Raw genomic sequence first — 22034 nt, forward strand, 5'->3', positions numbered from 1 at the left:
GTTCCCAACAGTGGGAAATAACCTGCTAAGGCCGGTCAGGACTCTTGCGTGGCGGCTGCGGACTCAGTCCGTGGCCACCCTGGTGGGGGGGCAGGGGGATTGGGCACCGAGGGAGGGGCCTTATGGGCGGCCAGGGAGAGATCAGGCCGGACGGATCCATGGGCACGCGGCCGATCATCTTCCAGATGCCTCCGCTGTCCGAGTCCGCCATGGCGCTCGGCGTGGCCGCTGGAGGCCGCCGCCATGCGCATGCGTGGACTCAAAACCGGAAGTGTGGGGGCCCATATCCACAGCCAAAGCTGCGTGAAGCACTCCGGGTACCTACTAGCCCCCTGAAGGTAAGTGAATCAGCTGGTATTATTTTGAGGAAACTTGGGATTGCAACGGCAATGTTTTTACTGATTTCTGCTTTCATCATCCCAAAAACAAATTCAATACGAGCACAGATTAATTACTAACAAAGTCAATTGTATTTTTATTGTGAATCTGCTTTTGACATAAGCATTTTAAAACATTCCATACACAGATAGAAAAGAATCATATATAACACTTCAAGGCATTCAAAAAAATGGAAGCGCATATAGTACATCAAGCATCATAACTGCCACCTTTCGAATAAACAAGAAATATCATGAAAACATTTCCGTGGTCACTTTTATTTCTGTTGTTGAAGCAAGGCTTCTGTACACACATGTTTCTTCAAGCTGAAGGACACCACAAATACTGTAACAATTACCCCCAAAACAAGATGCGAAACATTTCCAAGCTTGACCCCTCATTGACCTTTCTTTTGGCCTTCCACACTTGAAGTACTGTCTGTGAAATAATCAAAAATCTGCAGTTTTGTGATATATTGTTTGCTTTTAATTACCTGATAAAAGAGAGAGCATAAAAAATTCCAAGTCTTTTAAACGATTCCTTTGCACATGGAAAGGGACCTTTGTTATTCTCGACCAGCCTCATTGAGTGCAAAGCCAATCTTCTATTTTTGTGGCAAGATCTATCAAGAGATTCAACTAATCCTAGCTTTTCAGCAGGGCACAGGAATCGGGTTCAAGCGCAATGAAGTAGTTTTCTTAAGTCCAAATAAGAGTGGGATCCAAATTTACATGGCATTATCAGATTTGACGATAATCTTCTTCGTCTCTCAATCAGATGCATGGCTTCCTGAGAATTAAGGGAAAAAGAATCAGTGATAACACAATGACAAAAATAATCCGGTTAGCACAAAGTGCATTTGAGCCGCCGGATCTGAAGCTTTAGAGAACAGCAGACAGATATGGCTTTCAACTGGGCTGCACAAAGGAATGCCTTGGCTGGTAATGAAATATTGCGTTGGTCAGTGAAATTACTGTTGGGATAGTCAAGGACTTAAATCTCCACAAGAATGGTGCAGCCTCTTGGTTAAGTGTCTCTTCAACATCCGGAAAAACTTTATATTTGCATCACTGCTGAGCACCTCAACTGCATGTTTAATTCCAAATTTTTACAAGTCAAATGAGTGAAAGTTGCTCGGCTGGTGGGTCCCTGAGTCTCGCAGATCACCAACCCAGTTGCCTCCCCAGTTTCAGTTCCACCAAAGGCACCCCCACCTCGAGAACAAAATGTGAGCTGGATTTTATCAGCCCTTTTGGCTTGGAAACTTGAAGGCTAGTAAATCAAATAAAGTCGCCATAGCCACAGACGACCATAGACTGCTTTCCCCTTTGAGGGGGAGAGCTGACTGGTGGTGATTTAACATGAGACTCACCGCACCTTAGGCGAGGGGCAAGGTTAAGAAGGTAGTGCCTCAGCCAGTATGGGAATTGAACCCACACTGTTGGCCTCGCTGTTGCATCACAAATCAGCGGTCCAACCAACTGAGTTAAACCAACTCAGTCAACTGAGCTAAAGGGCCAGTAAAATGGTCAGAAAGGCATCGGGAGCAGGGTAAACACGACTTCCTTGTGTGCGAAGATGAGCCTGATACAATTCAAGGTGGTACATAGGGTTCATATGACTCGGACAAGAAAGTGTGGGCTCTTTCAGGGGGTGGCAGTGCAAACGGGGACCAGCAGACGCACTTATGTTCTGGGGCTGCAAGATCGAGAGGGTTCCTGGCAGGAGGTGTTCGCGGCACTAAAGAGGATTGTGGTAGAGGAGGTTGGGCCGGACCCTTTGGTGGTGATATTTGGGATATCGGAAAAGCCGGAGCTGATGGAGGGAGGAAGGCCGATGTTGCCTGGTTGCCTGGCGAAGGATTTTACTGGAACGGCGGTCGGCAATGCCACCGGGGGTGGCGGCCTGGCTGGGAGACTTATACGATTTTCTCCGCTTAGAAAACATTAAATACGAATTGAGGGGTTCAGCGGAGAGCTTTGAGGCAAGGTGGGGAATGTTCGTGGCCACGTTTGAGGAGTTGTTCGTTGTGGGGAGGAGGAGAGGGCGGGAGGGAGGGGGGATGAAAATGGGGAAAAAAAAATTCTGCAAACTGTATAATTGTGTGTTGGGGAGGATGTTCCTCAGACTGTGTATATTTTGTAACCGTTTGAATTAGTTTGGAATAAAATAAATTTTTTTAAAAAGGGAAACGCAGCACCACCTAAAGCTGCAGACTGGCTATCGGAATTTCTCCAAATGGAGAGAATCAAATTCGGCATCCGTGCGTCGGAAGAGGGCTTCCACAAAATATGGGAACCATTCACCCGACTGTTCCGGGACCTGTTTGTGGTCAACACATAAATAAATAAGTTTCCAGGAGCCAGGGAGAAATAGCCAGGACAAGATAGAAAGAGGAAAGTGAGGGAAGACCGGAGGACTTGGGGGTGGGGGGGGGGGGGGGGGGGGGGGGGTGGATAAGGTGAAGTAGCAAAGCCCAGAAAGAAAGAATGGGGGGGGGGGGGGGGGCAGGTGAAGCAGTGAAGAAGTAGAGGAGTGGGTAGGGAACGAGAACAAAAAAGGGAAGCCAGAAGGGTGAAGAGATAACAGAACAAAAACCGGGGTGGGGGGCACAGGGGAAGACGACAGTTGCAGCAGCCACAACACAGCTAGAGAACGTGAAGAAATACGGAAAGGTGAAACGAGCAATGGCCGATGCCAAGGCAACGGCACAAAAGAATGTAAAAAGCATTAGGGGACACCACACTAGTTAGATGATCTGTAAAAAGGAGAGAATAGAAGGGGAGGAAAGACCCCCCCCCCCACCCCCAATGTTATATTTCCTAGATCCTGTGTTTTGGTTTGCGATGTATATACCTGTATTTATAACTTGTACAAAATCCAATAAAAAACATTTAAAAAAAAAGAAAGGCAGGGGAGGGAAGCAAGATCATTTTAATCAAAATAACTTTAAACAAACATCAATATTAACAGACAAACAACACAAAATTGCGTTCCCAACCCTTGAAATGTGGGAAGTGTGCATTCCATACAAGTTTAACTCTGGTACATCTGTCTGGTTGAATTTCCCAACCTTCCATTTTCATTAAAGCCACAATTTAGAATTATTTGCAATGCCTTGGATTATGTACCTCTCTTTTTAAAGACTTTACAGTGTGGATTAAGCAATTGTTCCACGGCTTACACAGCACCTAATCGCTGAGGAAGTTTTTTTTTAAACAAAGCTGTTCTTCATTAAAAAACAAAACAAAACTAGGAGACTGCTCCATCACAAGGTCATAGACACTTAAACACCCCTGGCTTAATTTGAAATCCTAACCACTTCTGGAGAAAAACAAAGGAAACACGATGCATGTAAAATAAAGCAGCATGCAAAAACAAATGGCATCAAATGAAACCTGACACATCGTGACAACTGTGCCCCAGGATTTTAAAAAATAAACATGTTATCATCACCCATAACATTTCAATAAATTATACACATCCTGTGCTGAAATATGGAGTTCTGCATGTCAAGACAGTGAATGAGATCATAATATCCAGCAGTAACATCTCTGAGAGATTGGCTGATATCTTGACAGGCCATGCTGGTGTGAATGAATTAAAGTGTGGATATTAACATTTTGTATGTGCAGAATGGTTCCAGTATTTATTTAAAAATTAACACTGGTGTTACTGAATGAAGGAAAGGAGACAAAAAGAGTAAAGAATGGACATTGGAGGTGCATAGCTGTAGGATTTGTAGGGATATCCTATGGGAGTGGACAAACTTGATTGCCTTTATTGCTGAAGTTATTTTCTGCTTAGTGTGTGGTAAAATGATCAGTGGTCCATCTGCCTTTCAAGTACAAGAGAAACCACCAAAGTACTTTTTCGCTAACTAGTTCCTGAACTAAGTAAGAGTACACCAAGGGGCTGTGGCCTGCTCACTGGAAACTATGCATTTCCATCTAACCTTAATGTCACCCCAGATGTGAGTGCCTGGACTGGGACCTATGGCATTAGTGAATCATGCTATTGCAATTGCTTCTTTTGTGTCAGCAACAGGTATATTTATGAGCAATCACCAGGGGGGATCTTTAGAACACTGACCTTCCAGGCCAATCCCACACTAAATATCCTTTTTCTCTAATGGACCGTTCCCAGTTATTGACCTTTGATGGTCTGCTTTGCAACCACCCCAAAAACCAGAACTTACAGAAAAGAAACCTGCCTCAAAATGCAGCTGTGTTTTCATTTCTCCGAGAATTTGAAGTGTTGCTGATCTCAAAATCATTCACTGTGCTTATTAACATAAATTGCAAATTAAATCTAAAAATAAAAATTGGAAATCTTATTGAAGCTACAGCTTGATCAGATCAGACCTAGAACTGGTATTCAAAAGCAAATTGATTGGTCATTCTTACATTATGGCTTGTGGGAGCTTGCTGTGCCTACATCAGCTGTCAGGTTTTCGACATAATAGCAATAACTACACTTCAGTGATTGTGCTTCATTGGCTATAAAAAACTCAAGAATGTCTGAAGACAGGGGTGATTCTCCAGGGTCGCTAACCCCAGCCTGAATTTGCGATGGCCTGTTGTATTCGGTGAGACAGCCAAATTTGGGATTCTTGGTGGCATCAAACATTGCGTTTCTCCCGAACCCTGACCAACTGAGCCTGGCCCGATCAGGTTCTCGCCTGCTGATTACAGCTGATCTCCATCCATTGGGTTTGAGACCAGGCGCTCTGGTTCCCACCTCGCCCTCCCAGCCAGAAGTCCCGTGGGCACCAATCTCTCCTGGTCTTGACAAGTGTGGCCCAGATGCTGTGGATTATGAGAGGGGGTAAGGGGGTGAGTGCCCTATCTATCTCCAGAGTGCCTTCAGGGGGTCCTTCAAGGGAACTGGGGGGTCAGGGGGGCTCAGGCTGGGCTGGAGGGGCTCAGTTTGGGGATTTTCCCAGGGTGGGGGTCAGGTGGCAGGTCTGCCCACTGTGGCTTTGAAAGTCATTACCTATCTTTCAGCATGCAAAGTTGTAGTTCAAATTTTTCGATCTAATGTGCTGGAACTCTTTGATGTCTCTCCCAGCATGTCAAATTTAAAGGGGCACGGTAGCATTGTGGATAGCACAATCGCTTCACAGCTCCAGGGTCCCAGGTTCGATTCCGGCTTGGGTCACTCTCTGTGCGGAGTCTGCACATCCTCCCCGTGTGTGCGTGGATTTCCTCTGGGTGCTCCGGTTTCCTCCCACAGTCCAAAGATGTGCGGGTTAGGTGGATTGGCCATGATAAATTTCCCTTAGTGTCCAAAATTGCCCTTAGTGTTGGGTGGGGTTACTGGGTTATGGGGATAGGGTGGAGTTGTTGACCTTGGGTAGGGTGCTCTTTCCAAGAGCCGGTGCAGACTCGATGGGCTGAATGGCCTCCTTCTGCACTGTAAATTCTATGATTCTATGAAGGTGAACATCTTCCTCTGGTGTGTTGGAAACCTTTGAAGTGGCTTTTTTCAGTCAATTTCATTCCCTTTTAACTTTTTCAAGCCTTTGGGAGACTAAAAGCTTTGAATTGCATTGTTCACATTCAATTTCATGGTTCATTACAGTTTATAAGCCTCTTGATTGACAGGTCCAGGCTATTTCAAAGGAGGGTTGGCATTGTTTCTTATATAGCTCTTAACTCTATTAACTCTGAAGTGCATCCTCTTTTGAGCAGGTGTTGTTCCTAACCATAGTTTTTTTGAAAGAGGTTGAGCAGGATCCTCCATTTTGCTCATTCACATCCTGGGATTTCCCGACACCATGGGCGTGCCCACACTGGGAAGCCACATTGGCTGGCTGACGGAATGGAGAATGCCACTGCCAGCGGAGGCATGCCATACCAGAAAATGGGTGCGGCGGGATGGAGAATCCCACCCGTTGTTTCTTTGTTGGCATCCCTTTAATTTAGTTCTGGGAAAAGCACTTTTCTGCTTTTTCCATTCGTTTTGTGCCCAGATTCCAACATAACCTGGTTGGTTCGGCTAAATTATGCAAAAGGTCGGCATTTTTAAACATTGGTGAGTTATATCCTAAACCATGCCCTACGCTCATGATATCCATGAACATTTTCATTGGTTCAAGATTGAATTTGCCCAAATTGGATCCCAATCAGAAAAATGACCTGGCTTCCAAGTCAAAATTGCAAGGCTCTGTTGATTGCATTTTTTCGGGAAGGCTCTGCCAATTGTGTTTATTTGCTTAGGGTTCCAGACAGAAATTTTTCCCCATATCAAAAAGTTATAAAATTTACTAAGAAACTTACCCGTGTGTGTACCTCTGAAATTATTAAATGGTTTAAGTTTTTTTTCAGTAACTTCTCAGAGATTTTAAATCAGATTAGTCACAGGCAGAGGACCGGGTACCCTTTTTTAAAAAATGCTTAATTTTGGTGATAAACCTGTTACCACCGTTATTAATAAGCCTGCGCCTTGTCACCACTCTTAAATATGTCAAAACAAAATTTGGTGGAAAATAAAGATTAAACAATTGTGTTGCCCAACTGCACTGATTTATGGAGAGGCGTGTGAATTTACAAATGGTTTGTAATGGAAACATGAAAGCCAATGAGCTCAATTTCAAATCCATTTTGGATGTAATTCCCAAACTGCATTAAGGTTGAAACCCTCGTCCATGCTGTTATAGAATGTTTTCTATGTTGTTTTGTGGAGCTAACAAGTTATCTATCACTGGAACCTGCTGTGTCTCTCATTTATAGACAAGACAGTGGAAACGTCCAGATAACTATTTTTGGTTTCTTCCTTCTGCTCCAAGAGGTTCTCCTAATGGGCAGCAGTGTATAAAAGTGAGTTGTTAATGTTATTGAATCACGGATGAGTACTGAATCTCTGGGAACGGCTGCGCTTTGATGGATATTAGCAGACAATTACCCAGGTGGGTATTTTCTAATAGTCTCCAAGACTGATAGCTGATACCAGATCTGCAGCATTACTTTTTTGAAGTGATGTTTTTAGCATGACTGCGGATTAGTGGGACTCTGGTGGTACAATACCTTATTGTTTCTTTCATAATGAACCCTCCTAGGTCAGAATACCTATTTTCATGCTTAGATACATTTGAGCCCCTGATAATTATGATCATCGTTCAAACATAAACAGATGTAACACTTCAGAAACTTAAGAATGTTATGCACAAAATAGTGTTAAAAATTGTGATTTTCTTTAACCGATCCATTCTGTTGTCTGAACCTTCTAATTTTTGACAGTTCCTTTGGAAATCAGTTCCTGTCCTTTGTGGGTTAACAATGTTAATTCTGAGAGATCTAGTTATTTTGCTGATTTGCAATTTTTCAGGCAATGTGAGTTTTCCATTGCTGACATTGAAATTATTCAGTTTGTCTCTTTCTGTCTTCGTGAATAATGGTGTAAAACTCTCTGAGCAGGATTTTCTGTGCAACTCGCCACAGCACCATTGGCCAGCAGCAGGATCTTCTGGTACCGCCGTGCACCCTCACCGTCAGCAGGACTGAAGATCCCAGAAAGTTTTAGTCTCTATTTCTCAATCCTCATCATCGAGTGTCTTCAAATCAATGAGCACCGGAAACCATCAATGCACTCCTCTGTACAACTTCTGTCTAGCGCTGAGCACAAACACCAGCAACTTAGACTTCCGCCCAACATCATAGAATCAAGGAATCATACAGCACAGAGGAAGCTTTACTGTCCAATATGTCGGTAACAGCTCTATGAAAGTCTCACTCCACTGCTCTTTCCCAATATCACAGCAATATTTATCCCTTCTGCTTTATCTCCTTTTGAAAGTTATTATTGAATCTGCTTCTCCCTCTCTTTCATGCAGTATGTTACAAATCATATCAGTTCAACTGCATAATAGTCATCGCTCAAACATTGATGTAGCTAATCTGTTTTTTTTATTTCAGGATTTCTTTCTAATTTCTTAAGATTACATTAACTTAACTTTATTTTATAAGGTCACAAAGAGTCCACACTGAGTTTGTAGAAACAAAATCTTACTTTATTTTACAACTACTATGTGCAGGTTAGGTGAATTGTCCAGGCTGAATTGCCCTCAGGGTCCAAATTGCCCTTAGTGTTAGGTGGGGGTTACTGGGTTATGGGGATAGGGTGGAGGTATGGGCTTGGGTAGGGTGCTCTTTCCAAGAGCCGGTGCAGACTCGATGGGTCGAATGGCCTCCTTCTGCACTGTAAATTCTATGAAAGAAAATATACAGCTCAAGTAGCTCCCCACTGGGTCTTCACCAGTCGATGCCTTACTGGCTGACTATTTATATGTAGCCAGACATTATTATATTCTGCAAGGTCCAGAGGTAACCATTCCCACCCCGTAAGAACCATGCGGTTAATAACACTTTCCATTTATAATAGTGTGATTTCTGGACTGTGGCATAAGCAAGTGAGCTGTAAATCTATTGCATTCAGAGATATTATAAAGTGGTAACAAAGACCCTCCTAGACTCATGAAACCTCCAGCAGAATCCTAAATTTTCACGCAAGTCTCAAACAGCCTAACTCTAGTTGTTATCTCACTAACATTTTACACAGGACAATTTGTATGTGGAGTAATTAGACTGGTCACTCCATTCACACCTTCGCTGAATCTTGTAAAGGGTGACTGTCAGCGATTGACTGCTGGTAGGCAATTGAAATCAAACTAGTTACCACTGCGATTCTGATTATCTGCAGTGAGAGTGACGCACAATTCGAAGATTGAAAATAGACATTCCATCTTTCACAACATCCACCTTAGGAGAGATGTTTAAGGAAGGAGAATAGCTCTTCTCAACTCAAGGATGGAAAACAACAACCAAAAAGAACTTGGACAAAGAGGTTTTGAAGAGGGATTGTTGTGAAGAAGCGTCACTCATAGAGAATGAAAGAGCCTATAAGAGCCAGCCTTCAGAGAAAAAAGCCGGTTTATCAAAATCATAGAATAGAATCCCTGCAGTACAGAAAGAGGCCATTTGGCCCATCGAGTCTGCACTGATCCTTTGAAAGACCATCCTACCTAGGCCCTCTGCCCGGCCTGTAACCTCACCCTAAGGGGCAATTTAGCTTGTCTAATCCACCTAACCTGCCCTCTTCTCTTCAATCTTTACTGATTTTCTTGATAATATTGAACAGCAAAACAAATAGACACTAATATAAATAGTGCTGGTGGCATTCTCCTGGGAGTGTGCATGTCCGTGAGGGGGATTGGGGGGCATATGGCAGGCAGAGGGATTGTCTGCTCCATAAAGGCACACCTGACCCCATCCTTAATGAGAGAGTTAGGAGCATCGCATGTTCTTGCATATCAACTAGAGACTGCGGCTAAGGGATGGCTGGGATTAAAGAAAAGGACCTGGAGTTATAGAGTGCCTTTCATGACCTCAGAACATCCCAGAGTGTTTTAGCATGTATGACAATCTGCAAAGAACAAAGCAAAATAAACAAACTGAGTAAGTCAGAAATTTGTTGTGATCAAGTATCCTCACGAGAGTATCTTAATTCCATTATAGAGATTTTTTTTTTATTCTCCATATTTCATAGAATTTACAGTGCAGAAGGAGGCCATTCAGCCCATCGAGTCTGCACCGGCTCTTGGAAAGAGCACCCTACCCAAGGTCAACAACTCCACCCTATCCCCATAACCCAGTAGCCCCACCCAACACTAAGGGCAATTTTGGACACTAAGGGCAATTTATCACGGCCAATCCACCTAACCGGCACATCTTTGGACTGTGGGAGGAGCACCCGGAGGAAACCCACGCACACACGGGGAGGACGTGCAGACTCCACACAGACAGTGACCCAAGCCGGAATCGAACCTGGGACCCTGGAGCTGTGAAGCGATTGTGCTATCCACAATGCTACCGTGCTGCCCATACTAATACTAATAAAAGTAACAGAAAACTAGTGTGCTTTAAAGTGCTGAGTATGAATGGGTGTTGATTGGGAATAATATAAAGCTAAACAGTAGAGTGAAAAAGGAGAGGCTGAGAAAGTGACCCCCATGACCAACATGGCTGGGGATCTCAAAATGCTAAAAGAACTCTGAGTGAGTGTGAGATGATTAGTCCCGGTGCATATATGCCATGTCTTTGATTTTTGGCTTTAATTTAAACTCTGATTGCAAGATTGGAAGACTGAAGAACAAAATTAGCAAGTGTCAAGTGAAACTGAAGGTTAAAATAAACATGTTTTTCCTACAGTGTAATGGATATGAGGAATGGACTCATCAAAGGAAACTGATGCTAATGCTACGTTGATTAACTTCCTTTAAAGTGAACTGGAGGAATGGCTATGAAATAATTTGAAGTGCTTAAGGATAGCCATAGACGTTGATCACCAGGTTCCTTTCGGAACAATTTGGTGCCAGTTCTACTGGGATCATGTCATCTCTGGAGTACAATTGGTGAGTGTTGAGGGATGCAGGTTGCTATTTGCACCTAGAACATAGAACATAGAACAGTACAGCACAGAACAGGCCCTTCGGCCCTCGATGTTGTGCCGAGCAATGATCACCCTACTCAAACCCACGTATCCACCCTATACCCGTAACCCAACAAACCCCCCCTTAACCTTACTTTTTTTTTTAGGACACTACGGGCAATTTAGCATGGCCAATCCACCTAACCCGCACATCTTTGGACTGTGGGAGGAAACCGGAGCACCCGGAGGAAACCCACGCACACACGGGGAGGACGTGCAGACTCCGCACAGACAGTGACCCAGCCGGGAATCGAACCTGGGACCCTGGAGCTGGGAAGCATTTATGCTAACTACCATGCTCCCGTGCTGCCCCCATGCTACCGTGCTACCTGACATCATGTAGCTCGTGCTTACTGTTACTTTTGGAGTCCGCCTGGAAAAATTACAAAAAGTTTTCTTTTATCTCGTTATCACATTATCTCTGTGCATTCGAGATAAGCAAACAAATTAGAAAATAATTATTGTGACATAAGTAAACAATCTACTGAAAGAAGGAGGAGCGAGCTCAAGGTACTAAACCCTTTGCCTAAAAATTTATATTGGCAATGTTATAATGCTAACATGCGCATACACCATTCCTTAGTTTGATACTTTACTGGAGAAGTAGGTTAAAGCTTCATTTAGAACAGGAGACAGGAATGTTACAATTTAGCGAAGCAACAATCACCATTGGGTTGTCACACCAACCGTACTATTCTCGCCCCAAAACTGCATCACATTTTTGGCCCAGTCTTCCGTGCTCGGCTTCTCCAGAAATACAGAGCATATAGTCCACCAGAGAACTCCATCTCAGCAGAATAGGTGGAAGGTTGGACATGCCCCCATTTTAGGAGATTAGCTGCCATAAGATAGGTTTAAATGTCCAGTTTGAATGTTAGTGATTGGGCAAGTGGATGAAAGTTCATTAATGGGTGAGTGGATGTATGAGTGAATGGGGAGGGTGGTAGGATGGTTAGGTAATTATGCAGGTATGGGTAGGGTGGGTGAGTCAGTAGGCAGGTCAAGCTTGGAGCGGTAGTTCAGATGGGAGTTAGTTAGGTTAGATTTTGGGGGATTGTCGGGTGATGGAGAATAGTCATGTCGAGTCGGGGGAGTAATCGTCAGGTTGGAGGGGTTGTATGGTTGGGAGGGGTAGTCTGTTTGGGTCAGGCCGTGGGGTTTGGTTTGGGGTCAGGATTTTCAGGGTATCAAAGGAGGTATTCAGAAGGTCAGTGTGAGCGATGGGGGTGAGGCCGCAACAGGAATTAGACTAGGATTATCGGTCTAGCATTTCTTGGGTAAATATTCAAATAAGTACTTTCGACCTGTCTCCAACTCTAACTCAGAGTCAGAGATTTTTGCGAAGGCTCCCAGGGAGCAGGGGAATTGCCCGTCGGAAGTTCAAACATCACAGGTTATTCCCTTAAACGTCAGCACATCATGACTTCCTTAGGGTCCTGATGCACATCTTCAACAACCTGCAGACCAGAAGATCTGGACATTGTTGTTCTTCCATCAACATTAACACAGCCATATTCCTAAGGTCTTGTTTTAAACTTCATTTTCTGACTATCTGAGTAAGACAATTGATTCTTTGTCCTGTTTCCAGCAGCTCAGTGCAAGTTCCAGTTTAATATTAGCCTGAAATCTGACATTCAGAGTTGCCAGATTCACTGAATTAAAATAAGCAAAATACTCTCAACCACTTGCAGTAGCATATTTATTAACTGATACATGCACCAGAAATCTGTCTTTCCAACTGCAAATTACTTCATACAAGCACCAGCCAACAAAAATGCTTAAAACACTTGAATTTAACAATGCTAATTGTATTTAATCTTCAGAATTGAATTACGTTTCTATATCAGCTGGAGCTAAGAACCATTCAATCGGTAATTCTATCTTGTGAGTTACTGTCATCACTAATTTATCATGCTACTATTGAAAATAAAGACTGCTATAGAATTTCACTCTTACATTTTGCTTGTCTACAGTTTAATTGTCGACAAGTATTAAGTCAAATTTCTTCATCCAGTTCAGAACTACATATGCTGAGACTACATGGGGATCAGCTTGTCCGACAAGATTTTACATTAAAATTAATGCATGTGTGACCCTGTGGAGTGCATTAACTGCAATATGCTGTAGTGCTGCTTTTTATTTAACCAGGACGTGCTCCCAACCTCAATTCCCTCTCTCTCTGCCACTGACAAAATACTCACCAAATTCCATCCAACTGCCCTTTCAAAATCCCAACTGTCTATTCTTTGGTCATCTGTTGACTAAGATATTCTGTAGTTATTGATAGAATTCCTACAGAAGGAGGTCAAACGACCCATCAAGTCTGCACCGTCCCTCCAAAAGAGCACCCTAGCTAGGCCCACTCCTCTGCTCCAACCCCACAACCTCATCCACCCACCTTTGGACACTAAGGAGCAATTTAGCATGGTCAATCCACCTAACCTGCACATTTTTGGACGGTGGGGTGAAACCGGAGTACCTAGAGGAAACACACACAGACATGGGGAAAACATACAAACGCCAAGCAGACAGTCACCGATGGCTGGAATTGAACCCAGGTCTCCTGCGCTGTGTGGCAGCAGTGCTAACCACCGTGCCACTGTTCTGTCATACCGCTGATCGACCGTATCGTCATCTCTGCCTTCAATGGCCTAGTCCCTATTAAAACCACTGCTCTCTCCCATCTTGGCCATCCCCTTGTGTGAAATGTCTGGCAGCCAGATGATGAGGTAGGAAATCAGATGCCAATTTTTCACAGAATGCAATATTATAAATGTTTGTCCCTTCCTCAACCAACACCCAGTGTTCCATAAGTCTTTCTTCATACATTCTTCTGAACCCAATAAAACAAATAAACAAATTAAATTGTCAGCCCCTTTATGGGGCACTGTGACAAATAACAAGAACTTTTCAAAGGAAACTTATTGAATCAATCAAAATGGTGTTCCGTGGCTGACAACACAATCTAGCTCCTGTGGCGCCCACCAGTCACAGAAGGCCAAGTCTTTCTTTGTATTCGTTTAAATAGAACAGAAATATCAACAAATGAAACAAAAATGACATGGATGACAGCCCCTAACTAAAATAGAGCAAAAATAATGTCTTGTTCATCAGAGAACTGAATCCAGAATCACAACTGATAGATGCTCTGTGGGATTCTCCGTCGGCGGGGTCTTCCGCTTCGCCGACGGCACACATACGCCCGTGGACCTCCCGATGGTGTGGGCTGGCCACAATGGGAAACCCCATTGGCCGGCTGCAGGAACAGAGAATCCTGCTGCCGGTGGAGGCGAGCCATGCCAGAAACCGGGGCTGGCGGGATGGAGAATCCCACCCGTTGTTTTTCATCATTGGATTTGGCAATCAATGCCCTTCACTTGCATATTCTTAACTTTAATAACACAATTAACATACCATTAACAATCCTGCTTCATTAAGTCAAAGAGAAGCAGAATGAAACAGAATGAAACAGATATGACAGATAACTGGTTTAGATATTCACCGCCAGATCTGGCTAGACCACGGAAAGTACCATGGGGTCCTGCTCTCACCTCTGAAAACTGCTCACAATTCAGGATCATCCTGGAATTATGTTCTTTACAACACAGCGTCTCCTTAAATCTCTCCCCGTCTCCTCCACTTTCACGCTCAATGTGTAAGGAACGAGGAGCTCAGGGACTTCATAGATGAGCAGAAATTTCTTCCCATTAGACTTTGGGAATACTGAAATGATGGTGTTTTGTCCCTGTTACATAGTGTGGTCCCTAGCCACCAACTCTTACCATCTTCCCTGTCAACTGTCTATTTGTAACTTGGTATCATATTTGATGAGCTTATGACCATGTATTCGAGCTGTCATCAAGACCACCTATTTCCACCTCTGCACCATAACCTCATTTCACCTTTGTCATAAGAACACATGAAACAGGAGCCGCAGTAGGCCACTCAGCCCATCCAGCTCTGATATTCAATACAATCATGGCTGATCTTGGGTTTCAACTCCTCCGGGGTAGAGAATTCCAAAGATTCATAACCCTTTGAATGAAATAATTTCTCCTTGTCTCAGCCGTAAAATCATCAGCCCCTTACTCTGAGACTGTGACCCCAAGCTTTAGTTTCCCGACCAGATGAATCTCTCAGCATCAACCCTATCAGGCCCCTTCTGAACCTTTGTAAGATTTAATGAGACCACCTCATTCTTCCGGACTCCAGAGATTATAGGCCCAATAACTCAGCCTCTCATCAAACAGGCACCAAATTAGTGAACCTTTGCTGTACCTTCCCCAATACAAGTATATCCTTTCTTAAATGTTTCACAACTGCACACAGTATTCCAGATGTGTTCTCACCAAGGCCCTGGAGAAATGTAACAGGATTCCTGCACTCCAATTCACTTCAATAAACGGCAACAGCAATTTGCCTTCCTATTTGCTTGTTGTACCTGCATGCTAACTTTCTGTGCTCCTTGTATGAGCATACCTAAGTCTCTTTGAATATCAACGCTTAAAGGTTTCTTACCTTTTAAAATATATCTGCTTTTTTATTCTTACAACTTAAGTGAATAACTTCACACTTTCCTACATTATACTCTATGTTCTGTCTTGTTGCCCACTCACTTCACCTGTCTATATCTCTTTCCAGCGTCTCTGTGTCTTCCCCACAGTTTACCTTTTCAACCAGCTTTGTTGAATATAGTCAGCAACCTTAGATACATTACTCTTCGGGCTCAAGTTGCCCGAATTGGTACAAAGATCTATGCCCGCGATTAGCCACTGTCGAACGGCCAGTCATAGAATCAGAGAATTCCTACTGTGCAGAAGGAGGCCAATCAGCCCATCCAAGTCTGCATCAACCCTCTGAAAGACCACCATACTAAGCCCACTCATCCAGCCTATCCCCATAACCTCACCTAACCTACACATCTTTGAATACTAAGCGGCAATTGGTCATGGCCAGTTCACCTAACCTGCACACTTTTTTGGACTGTGGGAGGAAACTAGAGTACCCCGGAGGAAGCCCACACAGACACGGGGAGAAAGTGCAAATTCAACAGACAGTAACCCAGGGCTGGAATTGAACCTGGGTCTCTGGTGCAGTGAGACAACAATGCTAACCACTGTGCCAGCGTCCCAGTAGATTTGGGCAGACTAGGGGTAGATTTGGGTAGATTGGGGGCATCAACGGGGAAAGCACTAGTCCCGTTTTCTGCACTTCGGAGCTTTTCTTGCCTGAACCCCTCAGTGCAAGGTGAGAGCGGGACGCCATTTCTAAATTCAAAAAGACGTATAGAACTCTGAATCCCGCAAGATGGTGCCCGAAACCCCTCAGCCCAGCTCACCTATAAGGCGGCTCCCAGGCCACCCTCCCCCCACCTGCGCAGCACACCCCCGGGCCCAATGCGCATCACAAAAATGCCAGCCTGGCATCCTGGCAGTGCGGGACAGATGGCAGTGTCAACTGGGCACCTTGGCAATTCTAGGCTGCCAGGGTGCCAGGCTGGCAGTGTCAAGATGCCACCAACAGTGCTAGGGTGCCACCCTGTCCAGATCCCCTGGGAAACCCCCACAAGTGCCATTCCGCCTGGTCCCCATTTGTGGAGACCAGGGGCGAAATTCTCCGACCCCCAGCAGGGTCGGAGAATCGCCTGTGGCAGCATAAAATCCCGCTTCTGCCGTGGCAGAGATTCTCCGCCACCCGGGAAGTGGCGGCGGCGGAATCACGCCACTCCGATCAGAGAGGCCCCTGCGGTGATTCTCCGGCCCGGATGGGCCGAAGTCCCGCCGCTGGGAGGCCTCTCCCGCCACCGAGGTTTAAACCACCTCTGGAACGGCGGGATCAGCGGCGCGAGCGGGCCCCCGGGGGGAGCGGGGGGCGATCAAACCCCGGGGGGTGCCCCCACGGTGGCCTGGCCCGCGATCGGGGCCCCCCGCTCAGACTCCGGGCCAGTTCCCTGGCGGCACTCTTTCTCCTTCCGCGTCCGCCAGAAACCCACATCGCGCATGCGCCGGCAGTGACGTCAGCGGCCAGCTGCCGCCTACATCACTACCGGCGAAAGCCTTTCGGCCGGCCCCACTGCCGGGGGCGCCGTTTTTTTGCGCCAGTCTTCTGGTGCCAACCGCTCCGGCGCGGGGCTGGCCCCCAAAGGTGGGGAGAATTCCCCACCTTTGGGGAGGCCCGACCCCTGAGTGGTTGGCGCTACTCCCCTACGCCGGCACCCTCCATCACGCCGGGTAGGGGAGAATGCCGCCCCAGCAGTGAACAGTGCTTGTCCGAGATCTCCAAGCAAGGGGGTTAGATCTCCTGCCTTGGATAGACTTGTTGCCTCACTCTAATATGCAGATTTAGACAAAAGTGATCCTGCCCACATTGGGCTGGATTCACATTGAGACATCTCACAAAATCGCATTAGATCTCACAAGGCATGGCAAGCCTGGTAGATCCCAGAAGAGGGATCACCTGGCATCTACTGGTCTTGCCACACTGCCTTCATGTGTAACACAGCCGGTAGATCTCGCTCTCTGTCTCTTCATCTAAATCAGTGGTTCCCAACCTATGGTGCGTATGCCATTAGAATGCTGCAGGTGGTCCGTGGGAAAAGAAAATACAGTTCCGTGTACCTCGTAGAATAGAATCTCTACAGAGTAGAATCATAGAATCTCTACAGTGTAGAAGGAGGCTATTCAGGTCCTCCGAGTTCGCACTTACCCTTGGAAAGAGTACCCTACCTCAACACACCCCCAACTATATCCCAGTAACCCCACCTAAGGGCAATTTAGTATGACTAATCCACCTACCTTGCACATCTTTGGACTGTGGGAGGAAACAGGAACACCTGGAGGAAACCCAGTCAGACATGGGGAGAAAGTGCAAACTCCACACAGGCGGTCACCCGAGGCTGGAATTGAATCCGTGTCCCTGGAGCTGTGAGGCAGCAGTGCTAACCATTGTGCTATCTATGTATTATAATCAATTTTACACTATTATGCACAATGCAATTTGCTTCACAAACATCCTAGAGTAATATAATTCGCAATGTATTTGTGAGTCTGCAGAATAAACAATTAGAAATAGCTACATTTTAATGTAATAATAATAATCTTTATTATAACAAGTTGGCTTACATTAACACTGCAATGAAGTTACTGTGAAAAGCCACTAGTCGCCACATTCCGGCGTCTGTTCGGGTACACAGAGGGAGAATTCAGAATGCCCAAATTACCTAACAGCACGTAATTCGGGATTTGTGGGAGAAAATTGGAGCACCCTGTGGAAATCCACACAGACATGGGAAAATATGCAGACTCCGCACAGACAGTGATCCAAGCTTGAATTGAACCTGGGACCCTGGCACTGTGAAGCCATAGTGCTAACTACTGTGCTGCCGTGCTGTCTACACACTCTGCACAGACAGTGAGCCAAGCAGGGACTGCAGCATCCTAGTCTCCTGGTGCTGGGTTCTCCCCTGGGTAAGGCCATTCACTGCTGCTGGAATCTGTGCTTCTCGATTGCTCTTATAATTGTTGCTCTGGGGTCCGGCAACCATGCTTGCATATTCCATCTCCATCCTCTGCACCCAACCTCTTATCCTTGAAACATGAATTTCCACCCGTATCCTTGACTCGAGAATGTGGACAACTGACATTGTTGAGGGTGAACTCCAATGCCCAATTGGCTTGACGAAAATGAATGTTAGGGGACACAATTACTCTCCGAATCAGGGATAGGCAAGACTAAAAGGCACCATTTTTACTTAGGATGCATCATCCCGTGATCTCATTGCTGGCGTGTCTTTACATTTAAGACTCCTGTGGGGGCAAGGGTGTGACGAAGTGAAGGAGGCTGGTCTAATATCCATTGATATATAGTTTTGCGTTCCTTCAACCATAGGCTATTTAAAAAATAATTTTAAGAATGGCTTACATACATTGTGGTCCGCAAAATCTTTTGATGACGATCTATGGTCCGCATAAAGGAAAAGGTTGGGAACCACTGATCTAAATCATTAATATAGATTAAATAGCTGAGGCCCTGCAATGATCCTTGCAGCACTCCATTATTCAGTGTCTGACAACTTGTAAATGCTTCTTTTCTGCCCGCTCTCACCTTCCTTTCCATTAACCAATCCTTTTTCCACTCGAATATATAACCACCTGCTGCATGAGCCCTTACGTTGCAGATTAACCTTTTGTATTGCAGCATAACGAATGTTGTACACCCTCAAAAACTCTGTTAAATTTGTCAAACTGTGCAGCACGGTAGCACAAGTGGATAGCACAGTTGCTTCACAGCGCCAGGGTCCCAGGTTCGATTCCCCGCTGGGTCACTGTCTGTGTGGAGTTTGCACGTTCTCCCCGTGTCTGCGTGGGTTTCCTCCGGGTGCTCTGGTTTCCTCCCACAGTCCAAAGATGTGCAGATTAGGTGGATTGGCCATGCTAAATTGCCCTTAGTGACCAAAAAAAGGTTAGATGGGGTTCTTGGGTTACGGGGATAGTGTGGAAGTGAGGGCTTAAGTGGGTCAGTGCAGACTCGATGGGCTGAATGTCCTCCTTCTGCACTGTATGTTCTATGTTCTAATTAAAAAAAAAATAATTTCTCTTTAGTAAAAGCATATTGACTTGTTTTAATTATAAAATGCTTTTTTAAGTGAACTATTAAGACTTCCTTAGTAATGGATTTCCACATTTTCCCAACACTGATGCCAGGCTAACTGGTCTGTAGTCTTGAAAAATTATGTAACATTTCACAACTTCCAATCTGATGGGACCATTTTTGAATCAAAGGAATTTTGCAAAATCACAGCTAGTCCATCCACTATCTCTGCACCTATTTCTAGAATCCTAGGTGTAGACCATCAGGTCCAGGAGATTTGCTGCATTTTAAACCGTTAGTTTTCGCAAATACGTTTTTCTGGTGATATTAATTTCCTTAGTTTCCTAATTTTCTTTAGCCTCTAGTTTACTGTTACTGTTTATTCTAGGTATAAAACCTGTGTCTTCTTCTATGAAGAGAAACATAAAATATTCGTTCAATGCCTCTGTCATTTTGTCAATTCCATTGATAATTTCTCCTGTCTCTGTTTCTATGAGACCATTCTCATCTGCTCTGTTCTCTGCTCAACTGCTGCTGAAACCTTCATCCACGCCATTTTTGCACTTCGAGACTCGACGATACTTAAAAAAAAAAAATTTGAGTACCCAACTTTTTTTTTCAATTAAGGGAGAATTTAGCATGGTCAATTCACCTACCCTGCACATCTTTGGGTTGTGAGGATGAAACCCACGCAGACATGGGGAAAATGTGCAAACTCCACACGGACAGTTACCTGGGGCTGGGATCGAACCTGGGCCCTCGGCACCATGAGACAAGACTCAACGATAGTAACGCACAACGATACTAACGGACTCCTAACAGACCTTCCACACTCCACCCTCTGTAACTTGATGTCATCTGAAACTTTGCTGCCTGTGTTCTAACTTGCACTAAAGTCCTATTCACCCACCATGCTTGGTCGGCTACACTGGTTGCTGGTTAAGCAATGCCTTGATTTCAAAACTTTCATCATGGTTTTCATATGTTCTATAGTCCCACAGCCCTCCAATATAGCTGTTCTCTCTAATTCTGTTCTCTTAAGCATAACTGATTTTATCGCTTCATCATGTATGGCTCTGCCTTCAGCTGCCCCTGTAATTCCCTTCCTCAACCTTGTCCCATTTTACCTTGCCTTCTTTCTTTAAGACACTCCTTAAAACCTAACTCTTTTGGTCACCTGCCCTAATGTCTTCTTATATGGACCCGGGTTATATGCCCCTGGAATATTTATTATAATAAAGGCAATATATAAATGTAAAATTAATGCTATTGTATTTTAAAATTACTGTTCAAATCAATGCAGCATAGTCTTGTAGCTAAACTATCTCAATCATTACTCTCCCTCCCATGGTAGGGTAAGTAAATGGTGCACTATTGAACCGTACCGGCTGAGGTTATTCATGAAGGCCCACCTTCTCAACCTTGTCCCTCGCCTGAGGTGTGGTGATCCTCAGATTAAATCACCACCAGTCAGCTCTCCCCCTGACCAGCCAATGGTAATCTAGGACTATGACGACTTTGCTTTAATTTTCTGAACCATACACACTGGAAAGATCACTGTAAAATCTTCAGGAGACCCAAGAGGATGCTACAACAGATAAGGCCACAATGGGACATACAGCACATAGATCCCAGCCGGGACTACCAAAAATGCCAGTCCCAATCCAGGCCGGCTTTTATGTGTTAGTTTTGTGAGTCCCAGTTGCTAGGCCACCGCCCCTCAGCGGGGGAGCTTGCATTCCGTGAGTCCCACAGGGAGATCAATTGGATCATCCCCCTGGGTCTCATGAGAATTATTACAATCACAAACTACAGTCTATTGTGGTGAGCTGACACAGTCATAGTGATGCTAGGGATGCAAAACCTGCCTTATACCCAGGCTTGGGAGGAATGGGGGGAAAAACGCAAAAGAAGGGTTCCCATTTTGGAAATTGATGTCAGATGGGAACAGCATCAGGTTTAACAGTTATGCCCCCATTGGTCAAAGAACCTAACACCACCCACTGCCCAGGCTCAAACATGAAGATTCTCTTTGTGGATAAGGCGCTGGAAAGCCAGCAGTGCTCAGGGAAATGTGTTCATGCATTTTTAGAACTGAACAAGAAATTTAAGTATTCTTATCAAATTCAGCCTAAAAGCTAATGGGCGAGATTCTCCCATCGGGAGACTAAAGTGCCGACGCCGGAGTGAAAACCGGAGTGTTTCACTCCGGCGTCGGAGGCCGCTCCTCGCCCCCCTATTCTCCCACCCCCGGGGGGCTAGGAGCGGCACCGCATCATTTATGCGCGCCTGGTAAATAACGCGGCCAGCGCCGCGTAACTGACGTCACCCGCGTATGCGCAGGTTGGCTGGTGCCAACCCGCGCATGCGTGGTTGCCGTCCTCCCCACGGGCGCCTCGCACGAAATGTCGGAGTGATCTTGTGGGGCGGCGGAGGAAAGGAGTGCATCTCTCAGAGTGGCCGGCCCGGTCACCGATCGTGGCCAGACCCCTACTGAGCGCCGCCCCCCCCCCCCCCCCCCCGGTGCTGGATCCTCCCTCCCCCCCCCCCACCCCCACAGGCCCCCCCCCCCCCCCCTT

General features: G+C 45.3%; 1 protein-coding gene across 1 annotated transcript in view; it reads right to left on the reverse strand.

Annotated features, from left to right (window-relative positions):
* Positions 1-447: 447 nt before the first annotated feature.
* The window catches only part of LOC119963183, a 269346-nt gene continuing 247759 nt past the window's right edge, over positions 448-22034 (reverse strand). The window contains exon 7 of the mRNA XM_038791915.1: positions 448-1167. The gene's annotated coding sequence lies outside the window, so the exon portion shown is untranslated. The remainder of the gene's footprint in view (positions 1168-22034) is intronic.

The sequence above is a fragment of the Scyliorhinus canicula genome, chromosome 3 (assembly GCF_902713615.1).
Source record: "Scyliorhinus canicula chromosome 3, sScyCan1.1, whole genome shotgun sequence".
NCBI lineage: Eukaryota > Metazoa > Chordata > Chondrichthyes > Carcharhiniformes > Scyliorhinidae > Scyliorhinus > Scyliorhinus canicula.